This window comes from Myotis brandtii, unplaced genomic scaffold (assembly GCF_000412655.1).
Source record: "Myotis brandtii unplaced genomic scaffold, ASM41265v1 scaffold1137, whole genome shotgun sequence".
NCBI classification, from domain to species: Eukaryota; Metazoa; Chordata; class Mammalia; order Chiroptera; family Vespertilionidae; genus Myotis; species Myotis brandtii.
The window spans coordinates 648,417-660,772 of NW_005353916.1; positions in this window are offsets into that span (position 1 = coordinate 648,417).

Genomic DNA, 12,356 nt, shown 5'->3' on the forward strand with positions numbered 1-12,356 from the left:
CTTGCAGGAGTGAAGCCAGGGGGGCAAGACAGGGAGGAGCTTTCCTCTCCTTGGGCCGCTGATAAGAGCTACGGATGTGGTGCGGGAACTCTGTCCATGATCTTTGAGGAATCTTGGCCAATAGCTTAGGGATGAAGACTCGAGAAGGAAAAACACAAGCCCATTGAAGTCGAGTCACTGGGCCTCTCACCCTGGTCCCTTCCTTTTAGTTTTCTCCAACATCAACCTTTTTTCTTATCATAATACACCAATTTACCCGTTCTGTGCTTCCCTGGGGCCTGGCACTGTCTAAGTTCTTTAAGAGACCAACGAGGCTAGTGCTATATTTAACCTCATTTTATAGATGAGGAAACTGAATGAGGAAACACCCCCATTTTACAGATGAGGAAACACAGGAGAGATGAGGTAAATTGTCCAAGGCAGGGTCCAATTTAAATCCCAGTAGCTCTGGCTCCAAAGCTCATGCTACTAACCCCATGTAGCAATCCTGGCCTTCTAGGCCATTCCTAGTCTTTCCACCTCCCTGTGCTAGGGCGTGTGTTGCCTACACATTTAGTACGAGGCTGATCCCACCACATACTTTCCTTTATCTTTTCATTTGGTCCATGTCCTCAAGCGACACTATGAAGCCAGTGGCCATGGCTTTTACCTTTTAGTCACCTCAGCACCCAGCTTGACTTCCAGCCTCAGATGGTAAGTGATTGTCATATCAAATTCCGTGCTCTTAAAAATCACTCAGCTCCAGACATAAATACAGTAACACTTTACACAAGTTGTAGGGGAGGAGAAATGAAGAAGACATTGATTTTTCCCTTTCCTTTCAGGTTTCTTCTTGACACTCCAAAAACAAACTACAAGGAATTTTCATCAGCGCTTCCTTGTCCTCCCCTCACCCCACTCCTCCTGGTTGACCATTTCCCTACAAAGAATGTCCCAAAGTAGCATTGTTCTCCTGACAGCCTTCTCAGGATCTAATTAGACAGGCCTGCCTGCTCGGGGGCACGCTGTGGATAATCTCAGTGTGTGACCTTCCGTTTATTTGCACTTTGGGATCAGAAAATCAGCTGTTAAAAGATGTTTGCCCTTAAAACCATGTTAGAGAATTAACGGCTGGTTTGAGATCTGATCTGCCAAGTTCGAGCCCCAAACACATTTAATACCTGAGTTAAGTCTCCGAAACAGGGATTTGGTAGTTAATGCATTGACCTGATGTTATCTCTGGTACAATGCAGACAGGCCCTGCTCTCTGGGCCGGAAAACTCACAGAGCGCAGAGCAAGCAAAGCGCACAGAAACAGTGGAAAAATTTAGGCGCATTCATTCCTTTAGGCTCATCTCGCGTCTAGGCTCCCCGCTGTATGAAGTGCTTGCAAGGAGTAGTTTCCTTTATTTTATTTTTTCCCCCTTGGAGCCTGTACTTCTTTTTAAAATCTTAATCTGAAAATTATACCACTCAAAATAAATTCAGAAATCTGCTCACCAAAACAGCAACACAGAGCCGTGATTGATGAGCAGCCCAGAGGCCCATGTTTCGGTTACAAAATTTAATTCTAGTACTTTATTTTTGTTTTTCGCATTTTTTTTTTATAACTGTGTTTTTGCTTCTTTTCCTTTCTCGTAGCTTTCCCCCCCTCAACACTAAATTACATCTTAGGCTTTTGAAATAGCTTCAAAGTGAAAGCCTGCCTTTTTAAAAATAACTCCATCTCCTCTGAAGGTGGGGTGTTCGAGTTTATTTCAGGTTTTGAGGTAGGACGCACCTCCAGGCCACAACGAGGAAGGTGTCCAACGACCTTTGCTATTCATTCCCTCCCCTTTGTGCTTTCACAGAGGTCCACCAGGACCCCAGGCTCTACTTCCCCCTCCCTCGCAGAAGAAGCTGTGTTACTTTCAGTCAGAAGGACCTGCTGTCCCCTGCCTCTGCCTTCCTGTGTGTTTTCACTCTGGCTATCTCTGTGACAGACACTTGGTCTCCCCCTGGGACAGCCCCCCTCCCTCGCAGAAGAAGCTGTGTTACTCTGGATATCTCTGTGACAGACACTTGGTCTCCCCCTGGGACAGCTTAACAGGTTGGTAGAATCCTGCCACCCTCCTGCTCCTCTCTTTGCTTTCCTGGTGCCACTGGAACACATTTCGTGAGCCAGGCCCGCAGAAGCCCAGCTGGCACCTCGGGCCTGGCAGCTGGCCGGGGGGACTAAAGAAGAGCCGGCAGACACTAAGTTTCTTGGCAGCCATTTCACACCGAGGGAAGAAGGATCATCACCAGCCTCCAAAGGAGACTTGTCCAAACAAACAAACAACAAACAAACAAACAAACAGTGCCCAATACAAACACAAATGAAAGCAACCACCCGCAGAAAGACACGGGGTGCAAACTCAAGAATGCCGTTGTCTGGGCTTTCCCCAGCTGTGTCGCAGGGAGCCGAGGGGGCGGCTGGGTGGTTTTGAGATTCCTGTGGTCTGAGCACACACCCTCCTCATCACCAGGATGGGCCTGGAAAAAAGTGCTCATGGTGGAGGCCTCTGATTTATTTCCTGATAAAGTAACTTTTCCTTTCCAAGGCTGAGCGTCCCATCCCAGCTGCCAGAGAACCAGTCTTTATTCCTGTCCACCCGCGTCTTCTGCAAATTAGGTCATTCCGTCTGTGGCCCCGGAGCTCCAGGCCCTGCCCACCCTGCCAACACTGCAGTGCTGTTGCCTTCTCGGCGCTGCCCAGGCTATGCCAAATGTCAACGTGGAGGAAGGTCACAGGCAAATTACAGAATTTCATTAAGGGGCAGGAATTAGTTGTCATTTAGAGCCAACAAACAAAACAAAACCAACCATGTTTGACTTGGAAAATGATAGGTCTTGATATGGCATCTCTTTCCTGCCAGCTCCCCACCCAGTTTCATTTCTTCTATTCAACATTTCACATCTGATCGGAAGCCTGTCCTGAATTATCTCAAAGCCTCAGAAAAGGGCCCGAGTTGGCTGGACCTCATGGTACATTCCTTATCTCTCTGTCATGTCAACAGCCTTGTTTCAATGAGTGCTACTTACTTTCTCATTTTAGGCATAGTCCACGTCTCACAGAGGCAGCAGTGGAAATGACACTTGGGCCATGAAGACATGGGTAATAGCTTTCCTTTGTTGTGTCCATGTCCCCAAGTGTAAGAATCTTAGGTGTTGAGATTGGGCAACAGCTTCAGCACATTGCTGGTGCCTACAAATGCGAGGTTTTGTCCCCCTTCCCTAATTACTTAAGCTATTGTCTATCTGTCAGTTACAGGAAACAAGTGCTATTTGTTGTTCTTGTGGTGGTGGTGGTGGTGAATCCTCACCTGAGGATATTTTTCTATTGATTTTTAGAGAAAGTGGAAGGGAGGGTGAGAGACAGAAAAACATTAATGTGCTGATTTTGCCTCCCACACGCTCCCCAACCAGGGCTGGAGATCAAGCCTGCAACCAAGGTACATGCCCTTGACCGGAATTGAATCTGGGACCCTTCAGTCCTCAGGCCAATGCTCCATCCACTGAGCCAAACCAGGTAGGGCACAAATGCTATTTTTAGTCTCCCATGACCTTCTAAGGAAGATGGATCTTGATTCTGGAAGGCTCTTGCTGAGTGTTTGTGTAGTATGGTGCACATGTTTGGAAAGGTTTGGGTAAAGCCATATTGCTCTAGTCAAGGAGGAAGGAAAGAACCCAGGACTCGAGTAGTGGTGGAGCTCCTGGGATCAGAAAAGTGACATATAGTATGTTCTAGCAGAGAGAGTTGGGAGAGGAGTCATGTTGTTGAATGTGTGAAGTTACGGGCTTTGAAGTATGTGATATGAACTCTTCCAACCCCCTCATTGCTCTCCTTGCCCTCATGAGTTCTGCGGTCAAGTTTACATTGTTTAATAATAATATTCTTTGTGTGAGTGGGTTGTTTGGTGGGATGTGAAGTCCTGTGCACCTGGGCATCAGGATGAAGACAGGGTTAGACTGAGCAGAATTGGTTTTCTCCTATGCGCTCTCCTTTTCTCCCTCCCTCTTTCTCTGCTCTCTCTTTCCCTATTCAACTCCCTCTCTTTCTCTTCATGGACTTAGAGGTTCTGGGCCATTAAACTGTGTGTTCTCCTTTGTGTTACATGCTTTCTAAAGAGAAGATAAATTAGGATCCCATGGCATTTAAACTCATATGTCGGGGACTACCACAATTGTGTTTCTTAACAGAAGGGTGATAACTGAGAAGAAAGAGGCTAGAAAGGAGAAATGCAGAGTTAGATATTTTTCTTTTTACTCTTATTGGAAGAAAGTTGCCTACCGGGGAAGATGATTATGTAAACAGCGATAGGTTGATTTGCACTATAACAAGCGTTATCCACAGGAGAGTCAAGTCTATTACTCTATTGGAGAAGTGAAGGACTTCAGAGTGGGAGGGAGAGAGGGATTGAGCTTCTAGTCTATGTTGGCCCCATTAGGTGTCCCTGGCTCCAGTCTGCACTCACTGTATTCTACCAGAGACATATGGGTTGATTGAGGAAGGGGCTTTGGTGGCTCTCCCTGTGGCTTGGAGAGTACCAGAACCGAACCTGCTCCAGTACCTGGAAGCAAGGACAATGGGAGCCCAGAGGAGCAAGGAGACAAAAGACGGCCTTTGGGGCTTACAACATTGCCCCCAGCATTGTTAGCTGGCATTAGCCCTCGGCCCAGTGACCACACCACTGCTAACCTCTGTGTGTTGCCTTGGAAGTGGGGCCAGCACTGAGCAATCTGGGGTCAAGATCTGAGCTCTTTTTTCTCACTAGCTGTGTGACCTTGGGTCGCTTAAACTCTTGGCATCATAGGCTCACCCTGTATTTTTTCAGTGAACGGTTTCCGTAGTATTTCATGTAAAGTGCGTGTGTTTCATAAATGAGTATAACTGGTGCCAGAGTAATCCCATAGGTTTTAACTATGTTGGTCTGAAGGAGACTACTATATGATAATACATTACGATTATAATTTTGTTACCAAAAATATCATAACTTTCAGAGCTTTATGAAAGCTGAAAGCGGTATTATTTTTCTTATAAAGAAAGACTAAATTAGCCAACGTTAGAAAATTGCTACCTCTGAAATTTTAAAAAATAAAGCACGTGTTAAAAAGCGGACTAATTACTATGTGTTGCAATTCTGAATGCAGTATACTTTGAATGAAGAAATTGCTCCGATGCCCTGTAGTAGCAAAGTCTTTTCTTCTCAGTGTAAACAACTCCTGGCTTCAGAGCAGCATTTGGGCTGAAATGCTAAAAGCATCTTTATTTATTTTTCTCTACAGAGACGTAGTTAAGGAGAGCGCTGGGAACTGGGGCTTCGGCCAGGTCTGATGTTAACCCCCTGAGGCTCATGTTGTATTTAATGGCTCATTTCTTTGGGTCCAGAATCTTGGGCATATGTTGTGGTCAAGGATCACTCTTTCTGAGCCAGAGTGGATGCTCCCAGAAAACTGGCTTAGGGATGGCTTAGTACTCTTCCGTGGAACGATGGGGTGGTCAGGAAGATTGTGCCTCTTCAGGACAGACTCATGGGTCTTGTTGGAGCTCAGGGAGACTCTTTTGGGTTGAATAAGCCGGTTTAGAGCTAAACTAGGAACCTCCTTTCCTGGACTTGTCTACATGTATTCACTCAATACTCTTTCTACAAAACAACTCCTAATAGCATGCTCCAAGTCCAAAATACCTAACCATAGCATTAAAGACCCATCATGTCTATCCCTAATTTACCTTTTCTCCCTGCTACACCTCTCTAATTGTCTCCACAGTCCACACCAAATTACAATTTTCCCTTTGGAGGAAGTTATATATATTTTCACCTCCACATCATTGCTTATGCTGTGCTCTTTGCTAGAAATACCCGACCCCTAGCCCCACCTTCTCCGATGGTTAAATGCTTATTATTTGGGGTCCAGCTGCAATGTCACCTCCTCTGAAGCCTTTCCTGTGTCCAGAGTGAGGATTAAATACTCTCTCTGTAGCCCTTTGTCTAAAAATCACAGTCCAATGTAACCCAGCAGGGAGCCCATCCCCTCCCACTCCCATACCCCCATGAGGCACTTTGAGTACAGTGGAGTGAGACCCACTGGACCAAGAAAACCCAGCCAGGGGAACATTTTTGTTAAGGGTTCTCTCATCTGGTTTTGTCCATTGTACATCCTGAAAAGTACACAAGTCTTACATGTACAGCTTGATTAATTTTTACATGTATATGCATATATATATATATCTGTCAATTATCTATCTATCTATCTATCTATCTATCTATCTATCTATCTATCTATCATCTATAAATCCATTCACCATCCAAAACAAAGTATACAGAACATGATCAGAATACAAAAGAGTCTCCCTTGGATCCCTCCTAGTCAGTCAGTAACCCCCCTTTCCCACCTCAGGCCTCCACTATCCTGACTTCTATCACCATGGACTAGTTTGGCCTATTTTTGAACTTCGTATAATGGAATCATGTAGTATACACTCTTTTGGGTCTGACATTTTTCACTCAACATCTGTCTGTGAGATTGCTCCATGTCGCTACATTTATCAGTGGGGTTGGTTACTCTTTCTTGCTGAATAGTATTCCATTGCAGGAATATAGCACATTTTATTTACACTTTCTACTTTTTATGGACATTTGGATTGTTTCTATGTTTTGGCTCTCACAAATAAAGTAGCTACAAACGTCCTTGCACATGTACAAATTTGAGTAGACATAGCACGCATTTCTGGAGGGGCTATATCCAGGAAAGAGTTGCTGGGTCCAAGGACCTAAGTATGTTTAGCTTTAGTAGGTTCTACAAAACGTTAAGCAAAGTGGATGATATATAAATTCTCATTCCCATCAACAATGTAAGATGGTTCTAGTTTCTCCACATTCTTGCCAACCCTTGGTATGGCCATTCTGGGGAATGTGTTGTCATATCTCATTATGGCCTTAATTAGCTTTTTTTTTTTTTTTTTCCTGATGACCAATGGTGTTGAGCACCTTTTTATATGTTTGTTCGCTATTTGGGTGTTCTCTTTTGTGAAATGTTTGTTCAAGCCTTTTTAGATCTTTTATCTTTTTAGGTCTTAGATTCTGAACTATAGAAGCTGGGGAAAAATCCACCCAATCCAGGGGCCCCATTAATTCCTAGAGTCACAGGTCACTGCTTTTTGCTGCTTTTGATTAGTCACTTCACATCTCTGCAGCTTTGTTTCCTTACCTGTGAAATGGAGATCAGATCTTGTCTGCTTAACTCACAGGGTGGTTGTGAGGACCAAACGAAATGATGGCTAGGAAAGTGCCTTGCATAATCTAAAGAATGAATCAGACATGTTACATTTATTTTAATAATAATAGTTATTGTTGGAGTGTGGTGAAAAATGGAGAGGCGGTGGAGACAAATTGCTTAGTTACAGTTTTGCTCTGGGCAGCAGCTTGTGAATGGAGAGACTGGCTAATTTATCCTTATTTATGCAGAGAGTTTTATATTATTATGCAAATAGTAGCAGAAAGGTTAAAATGCATGTGCAAAATGGTCCAAATGAGCCCATTTGTGAGAGATTATTATTTTTATTAAAAATAAATTTAATGTATGAGGTGGCTTGCTTTATTTCTGGGCTGTTAAACAACCAGCATGGGTGATTATTTTTCTGCTGTGACATTGGTAAATTTCATTTATTTTGGCATGGGGCAGACTCAGAACCAACTGCATATGCCTGGGGCTGGCGAATTCAATTGATTTTGGGGTGTTTTCATGTTTGTACCTTAGCCTTCTTCCACTTGGTTGAGACATGGTTGATTTCTGCAGAATGGGGCCACCATTGAAGTAGGCCAGACCTGCATCCCTGGCCTGGCTCATTTGCTCTCCATTGGATGAAATGTAATTGAGTGAATGAAGGAAGAGTACAGTTTTCAAGGGCAGACATCTATCTTTTTTGATGATTTAAAACTGTATCTTGCTTTTGTTAGGACCTACACCGATTTCCCAGGTGCAGGGAGAGTTGCAGAATGTTTGAGTTGCAAGAGGCTGTACCAATCATCTAGTCCAACCCCCTCACTTTATTTTTAGGGAAACCGAGATATAAAAAGATTTAATAACTTGCTCAAGGTCCCATTGCTAGTCGGTGGCAGAGCTGTCACTGGAAGCCAGGTTTTCTCTTCTCAGTCAGGGCACTTTCTCTGACCCGCTGCTGCAGTGAGAAATATTTGTACTAAATTATTGCCATCTTATAGGCTTACATGCAAAAGATCATCTCTCACTGGGTTTCGTGACAATGGTTTGTACATTTAAAGAGAAACGAATCCAGGACATTTAATCCTTGAGATGAGCCCCAATCTGTGGCTTTGGAGGGGAGGGAAGGCATCGTGTTCTTTGGTGTTGTGTCCGGTCCTTAGTGGACACTCAATCTGTGCTTATTGTTGAGTGCTCGGCACAGGCAGGCTGATGCTGATGCTCGGACCCAACGTTCGTATCAGAATCCCTGGGGTGAGGGTTAAAATCATAGACCCATGGGTTGTACCCTAGTTTTACTGAGTCATGGTTTCAGTGGCTCTCACGTACAAATACACATTTTAACACAATTTTTAGGTGAATTTTTAGTGTCCTAAAGTTTGAAATCATCTGTCTGAAATCTTCCTCATAGGTTCCTAAGGTTTCAGACCAATGGATTCCAAATAGATTCATGGTAAGAAAATATTTCAATTTTTGTTTACATTTTTTTTCTAAAAATATTCAGAAGTAATCATTACTTAGATTTAGTACGTGGGTTGGCATGGCAGTCATGGTGCCTCAAGTGAGTCGGAACTCCTCCATGCACAATGGTAAAAGGTGGCCTTATTTGGTTCCCCTGTCTTGCACTTCATGCTAAGGGTTGCATCAAAGTGTTTAATAGCATAAAATTATACGTACAAGCATTTATACAAATTAAGAAAGGACCCCTACATATGTGGTGAATAATTGTATGTGTCAACTTGGCAAGGCTCTGGTACCCAGCTGTTTGGTTTAACACCAGTGTAGATGTTGCTGAGATGGTACATTTTTTAGTTGTGATTAATATTTAAGCCAGTTGACTTTGAGAAAAGCAAATTACCCTACATAATGTGGGTGGGCCACATCCAATCAGTCAAAAGCCTTAAGAACAAAGATAGGTCTTCCAAGGAAGGAGGAATTCTGCTTCAAGACTACAACATAGAAACCTGCATGAGTTTCCAAAATGAGTGGCACAAGGAAAGGTAGAAACTTACCAGCCGAATTTCAACCAAAACCTTTGCATAATTAATACTTAACAAATAATGTGGTTTTAAAAGTACAGCCAATGATGCATTTCTTCCACCGGGATGTGTATATCTGTGGGAGGCATCCTTTTTAGCTCTGAATACTAATAAAACTAAGGGCCCAAATACACAGAACTGAAAGACACTTCATTGAATTAAAGGTTCACCAAATTTTTCAAAAATAATGCCATATACGCAGTTCCTTTGCTTGAACTAGAATATTAATAATAATAATTTGATGATTTTGTTATAATCTTAAAATAATGTGTATTTAATTCTTATTTCTGTTATCTATATATATAAAAGGCTAATATGCAAAGTGTTCCCTCGGGAGTTCAACCTGGAGAACAGGAGTTCATCACTTGCTATGACGTGTGCTAACCACCAGAAGGTGGTGCGGAACATGGCTGGCGACCATTGGCGGCAGGGAGCTGAGGGAGCAAGAGAAGGAGGAGGCAGGGAGACAGGGAGGCAGGGAGGCAGGGGAACTCATGCCGAGCATGAATTCCGTGCACTTGACCTCTAGTATTTTATAAAATCATGCAACTTATTTGCTTAGTAGTGCAAAGCCATAGTTTATAAATAAATGTATGCATGGCAAAGTTGTGTAACTAAAGAAGGTTGGAGTGCAATGCTTAAGACTATTAAAGAGTGAGTGACTGAAGCACGCCCTCATGTGGTGGGGGGTATGGTTACAGCCATAAGCTGGGAGCTCTAGGGCGGTACTTTCCCTGCTTCAGGACAGGAAGTCAGGAAACAATCTGTGCCCAATGGAAAACCCCAGGGGGATAAAGTAAGGCTGAGGGCAATTATGCCAACTGGAATCTATCCAGGAGGCTAATGCCCCTCTTCTCGTAGAAATACCATGGGACTCAGAGGGGAGGGGGGAAGGAGAAGAATTTGGAAGCCTATCAGGAAATACAGGAAATTTAATTTTAAAATTAGAGAAAGTTTTCATTTAATGGGATTAAGGAGAGCATTGGGTAAGTACTGTTTAGAAATGTAAAAAAGCGCACAGAATGGCAGTCTGCCAACTGCCTATAGGAAGTGCTCTCCCTTCCCCCTTATCTAGAATGGCCCTTTGTCTTTTATTTTTTCCCCTGGAAATATTAAACTGTTTGACTAGTGGATTCATTTTAGAGCATGCTTTCCAATAAAAAAGATACAACGGGAGGGTGTGACTTATTTATTTTTCTTCTTCCAAACATATGTTTGGTTCCAACTATTGAGTCTGCGTAGGGTTTGGAGTAAAAGATTCGCTTCCTCGATTACCCAGGGTGTTTACGATGGAAAAGAAACTCTGAGGTGTAAACCAGATAGGAATGGAGCCAGTTTTGTTTCCTTTTAAGATTTTCATGCCAAAGTAATGACTACCTATGAGTGGACTTGGTAAGCAGATGTGTGCAGTGGCATTCTTCAGAGGATCATGGGGAGGGATAAAGTTTTCAAAGGATATATTGTATTTTGTTGCACCACCGTCTCCTTCCGCTTAGCAAATATTTGATTATTATGCAGGAGGTGGAGGGGGGATGGTGACTACACAGGGCACTTCAGATAGCAACTCCCCTTCAGAGCTTCTGGGGGTTTGAGTTAAAGCAAATAAAGAGTTAGGGACAACTTGTCATGCTTGTCTTTACCTTCAGCAGATGGCGTTACTCAAGTCAAAGCTTCCTTCTCTTCAAGGCCTTTTTCCAAGTTTGTCTTTGCTTCTCTCCTGGGTGAGGAGCAGCCAGACTCTGAATCCCACAGGCTGGTCGAAGGGGCTGCCCTCGCTAGAGTGTAACCTGAGGATTGGGAAGGTGTCTGTGAACCTAGTCATGTCCTGGCAGGATGAGGTCTTTGGTGGGAAAACCAAGTGTAGAATAGGTCTCTTTCTCTCACAGCCCATAGGCAACCAAAAAATCCCTTGCCTCTACCTTCAGAATATATCCAGAATTCCTTCCTTTGTCAACCTTCCACCTTTATATTCATGTTGAAGCTGCCAGCACTTGCCTTTGGATTACTGCAAAGTTGCTTAGCTGGTCTCTGCTTCCACCCTTGCCCAGTGGAGTCTATTCTAGGCGCACAGTGATCATTTGGTAAGTTAGGCCAGATCATGTCCCTCCTCAATGGCCCCCCCACTTCACTCAGGATAAAAGCCAAAGTACTTGCAAAGGTCTTGAGAACCAGATGGGATCTGGCTCCACGTTCTTTCTCATCCCATCTCCCTTGGCCGCTTCATTCCCACCACACAGGGCTCCTTGCTCTGTCTCAAACAAACAGCAGAGACTACTCTTGATCCTCCTTCTGCTTAGAATGTTCTTCCATGGAATCCCCATGGGAATTGCTCTGTGCCTCTCAGCCTCTTCAGGCCTCTGCTGGCTAGATCTCCAGCAATAACACTAAAATACTCTACGTTATTTTCCTTTAAAGGACTCACCATTTAATGTGCACAGGTATTTACTTCTGTGTGGTGTAGAGACATGTCCAGAGAAGCTCCCATCACAGTCACTGCTGTCAGGAATGGAAGTGCTATCTCTTGACAACAGTTTGTTAGAAATGTACTTGCATGTCATAAAACTGCATTTTCTTTATTATCATTATTATTTTTAAAAGGCTGTAACGTTTATTTCATGCATCCAGGATAGACTTAGAGGCAGCTATTTTGAATTAGTGAGGTATTTCTGTGTAGGTTCTTGGGGGTGGTATTGGATGATTGGGGTTTGGCAAATCTGCAGAATACCACTTGCTATGGATTGGAATTGTGTCTGCTCAAAATTCATATATTGAGGCCCTAACCCCCAATGAGACTGTATTTGGAGATAGGGTATTTAGCAGGTAATTAAGGCTAAATGAAGTCAGAAGGGTGCGGTACAAATCTGATAGGCTTGGTGGCCTGATAAGGAGAGAGAGAACTTCCACGTGCATGCACCAAGGAAGGTCATGTGAGGACATGGGAACAAGGAGGCTGTCTGCAAACTAGCAAGAGAGGTCTCACCAGAAACCAAATCTTCTGGCACCTTGATCTTGTACTTCCTAGCCTCAAGAACAGTGAAAAATAATTTTATGTTCCATAAGCCACCCAGTCTATGGTATTTTGTTATGGTGGTCCAA